General features: G+C 40.0%; 1 non-coding gene across 1 annotated transcript; it reads right to left on the reverse strand.

Moving 5' to 3' along the window:
• Window positions 1-2,992: 2,992 nt before the first annotated feature.
• Window positions 2,993-3,125, reverse strand: LOC126024816 (small nucleolar RNA SNORA51). The gene has a single exon (XR_007500916.1). It is a non-coding gene; the product is annotated as a small nucleolar RNA SNORA51 (small nucleolar RNA).
• Between the last annotated feature and the right edge of the window lie 1,227 nt (window positions 3,126-4,352).

A 4,352-nucleotide genomic window follows, 5' to 3' on the forward strand; every position in this document is an offset into this window, starting at 1 on the left:
TCTATTTTGCTAAATGACATAAGCAGGTGAAGAAAGAACAACCAATATATTTTAATAGTTTTTTAAAATAATATCTTTATTTAAACATCGTGATTACAAACATGATTGTAGTTGGCTTTTAGTCATAAATAGAACAGTCCCCTTCACCAGTGCCACATTCCCATCACCAATGTCCTCCTCCCTTCTCCCCCCCCCCCCCCCCCGCCTGTCTTCAAGACAGGCACTCTACTTTTCTCACTCATTAAGATTGTCATGATAGTTGTTAGTGTAGTTATTTTCCTAACTGCACTCACCAATCTTTGTGGTGAGCTTCATATCATGAGCTGGTCCATCTGGCCCTCATCACTGGGAATAATTTCAATAATGTCTTTTATTTTTCTTAAAACCCATAGATGAGTGAGACTAGTCTGTGTCTATCTCTCCCTCTGACTTATTTCACTCAGCATAATAGATTTCATGTACATCCATGTATAGGAAAATTTCATGACTTTATCTCTCCTGACAGCTGCATAAAATTCCATTGTGTATGTGTACCACAGTTTCTTTAGTCATTCACCTGTTAAAGGGCATCTTGGTTGTTTCCAGAGTCTGGCTATTGTAAATAGCACCGCAATGATGTAGGTGTGAGGAATGCATTTTTGCATTGCATTTTTGTGTTCCTAGGGTATATCCCTAGGAGTGGTATAGTTGGATCATATAGGAGTTCAATTTCCAGTTTTTTAAAGGAATCTCCATATTGTTTTCTATAAGGACTGGACTAGACAGCATTTCCACCAGCAATGAATGAGAGTTCCTTTCTCCCCACATCCCTGCCAGCACGGATTGTTCTTGTTCTTTGTGATGTGTGCCAGTCTCTGTGGCATGAGATGGTACCTCATTGTTGTTTTGATTTGCATCTCCCTGATGATTAGTGATGTGGAGCATTTTTTCATGTGTCTTTTGGCCATTTGTATTTCTTCTTGAGGAAGTGTCTCTTCATTTCTTCACCCAAACGACCCCCTTAGAGGTAGAATCATCTTGCCCAGATTGTGGGCAGTGCAGTGGGGAGAAAATGGTGCCTCAGGTAAGCTGCCGCCACCTGGGCCAGGTGATGGTATATCAAGCATCTATGGTTGTAGATGGTCAGGCCAGGGCCCACTCACTACTCTTTAACACCTTCTACTAAGTCTAAGCCTGGAAAAACACTTTTCTAATCCTAAAAGTAAAATAAAAACAAACCTAGAAGATTAAGGAAGCAAACAGCTCAGAATCCAAGAGCATAAACTTTGCACAGGTTTGGATGGTTGGGGTCTGGGTTCAATTCCCAGCACCAAACACTCCTCTGGCACTGCCAGGAACAACTTGTGAGGTGAGAATCAAACAAACAAAAAACTGAGTCGGAAATGTGCTAAGAGAGGGCCTGGGAGGGTTCCAGAGGAATGGTCAGACTTCAGGAGGAAGGTGATTTTGGATTGAGACTCAAAAGATGAGACTCAAAAATATGAAGGTGGATTGATTACAAAATACAAAGGCCATATAGACATATAGCTAGACATGGACATTCAAGAGTTGGGCTGATCAGCCCCCCCACCCCATTCACTCTTGAGCTGCAATAGGTCTGGCTTAGAGTCTCCTGAGCTGGCACACTATGATGGCTCATCTTTGTCAGAGTGGCTCCTGATAGAATCAGCATGTGTCCAACCTATGGTCTGACTGGGGAGGAACGTGGTATGTGATGCTGAGTATCCATGATATTCACTAAATCAGTTCATGCTCTTGACTCTAGAACTGATGTGGGAAGATGAGCAGGGATTTTGATCAATAAAGGAACCAAGTACAGAGACCAGCATTAGGTGAGATTTAGCATCATACACTCAAGGTAATTTGGTCCAAACAACTTGGAGTTGTTTTTCAAGTCTGTTCCACAAAATGAAGTATTCCCAACTCTACTGACTTATTACTAATCACTTTAATCTTGATCTTATGAGGCTAGAACTTGAAAATGGCTCGGATGGAATGTTCTGTCTCTTAGGCAGAGAAGTGAGGTTCTAGAGCTTCAAGGGTTACAGGAACTACTACCGCCTTGTAGGGACACCAGGACAGTCTTTCTCTCTCCCTCTCCCTCCCCCACTCTTGCCTCAAAACTTCTTTGCCAACTCTCTCCCATGAACAAACTTAGACTTTTTCATATCTTAATGGCTATTTACATAGTCATGCTATTTACAAGGCAGCTGAAGGAATCCAGTAGGAAATGTACCGGCTGCAAAAGGAAATCATCTCACTATTTATAACCCAGCCTGGGAAGACCATATCATCACTTCCAGGTACTATGGTTAACTATGTCTTACAAAATCCAGTCCATTTTCAAGCTTATCACCTAATTGAAGAAATGTCGCAAAACATTGTGAACATAATTTAGAATTTCTATGCACTCTTAGCTTAGCCTGACAGTGAAATTTCATTTTCCTTTATCAAAATGGACATGAGTCCTTAAATATTCAATAAGCTACAGTTGGCTTGGTAAGACTGGAAGGTAGAATAGGAGGGAGCACAGGAGGAATAAGTCTAAAGAAGCAGGTGGGGAGTTGGCAGGCTAGAGAGGCTGGATTTTCTTCCTGCTGTGTCTACTCTTCCTTCTAGAACAAGTGTGGCCAGATAATGGATGACAATCTACTAAAGCACACATATATGTACAGTCTCCTGCAACAGAAAACTGGTGTCCCATGCCAGAAGGCACCACAAATGCTCCTTGCATTAGAAATCATCTTGTTTTGAGGGCAGGAGCAGTGGCGCAAGGGGTAAGGCATCTTACCTTTTGCTCGCACAATCCTAGGATGGACCAAAGTTCGAGTCCCCCAGCATCCCATATGTTCTCCAAAACTAGGAGCTATTTCTGAGTGCATAGCCAGGAGTAACCCCCAAGCGTCACTGGGTGTGGCCCAAACCCCCCCCAAAATCATTTTGTTTTTAAAAAAATTTCTGTTTTTTTTTTTTTTTTTTTTTTCCATTTTTTTTTTGTCCCCCAATTCACAATACATACCCGGCAAGGGGCCTGTGTTGAGGTGTATATGGGGTGCCTTTACTGTACCTCCTCTTTCTATACAGCCAGTGTAAAGAACACAGCCTGTGGTAAGATTTGGGAGGCCTTATCTTATCTTTTATTTATTTTAATTTTTTTTTCTTCAGAGCAAACTAAAGTTGTTTTTTTTTGTTTGTTTGTTTTTTTAAAGTAAGAATTCATTTAAAGGACAAAATTGATTAACATAATGAGGTAAACTAATATAACATAATATAGTGACATAACATAACATATAATATAATTGATATAATAATAATACATGTAAGTCAAAGAAAATTTCTGATTAAAAACACAATTTTTTTTTTCATAATGGCTTACATATCTTTCACTGTAGTATTTTGGGTACATATTCACATTGAATCAGGGGAATACCCATCACCTAATATGTCCTCTTCTCAATCAAAAATCAAATATGCTGAAAATAGGCATAATTTATGTTATGGAGTGAACACCACAGCTGCCCTTTCTCAGGGGCTACTTTCTTGCTGTGCTTGAAACCACATGTCCAGGAATTCTAGTCAGGGCAGGTCACATGCAAGACAAGTGTTTTAGCCCAGATTTAGACATTTCCCTTTCATTGTTTTTGTTTGGGGACCACACTCAAAAGTGCTCAGTACTTACTCCTGGCTCGACACTCAGAGGTCACTCCTGGGAGGCTCAGAGGACCATATGGGGCGCCAGGAATCAAACCTGAGTCAGCTTCGAGCAAGGCAAACACCCTTCCAGCTCCAGCCCCAGGTTTAGAAAATTTTCCAGAAATGTAATAGTACTGGTTTCTATGGAAAAAAAAAACAAAAAAAACTAATCATAGAGGACTCTCATTCTTGCACAAATGCAAAACAAGAATAATAACAGCAGTTGTTCTCTTTGAATTATTTTTTAAATTATATTAAGTTTAAATTGATTTCTATCTGTATTTTTATAGAAGCCATTCCTGGCAGGGGTTATGCAGTGCTGGGAATTGAGGCCCAAAGTTTTGCATATTTCATCATGAACTCTACACATAGATCTATATTTCCAGTCAGCAGTCTTTAAATAGGGGTATTCCGAAAATAAAAATAAGTCTCAACTACTTCCTAGTACATCATATTTATCTGGATTTATTATTTTATTATTTCCCAACAAACTATTGAGTTTGTGACCTCTGATCTCAAGCTTTCAGTGATCAAGTCTTTCCGTGGACCTGGATTAAGCAATCATCTCTCATTTAACACTGTTACTGGATAGAGACATAGGCTGAGTGTAGTTTAGGGAGAACTTCTGGTCAAACATCAAGATAGAGGCGGACGGGCAA

Source organism: Suncus etruscus, chromosome 12 (assembly GCF_024139225.1).
Source record: "Suncus etruscus isolate mSunEtr1 chromosome 12, mSunEtr1.pri.cur, whole genome shotgun sequence".
Lineage (NCBI taxonomy): Eukaryota > Metazoa > Chordata > Mammalia > Eulipotyphla > Soricidae > Suncus > Suncus etruscus.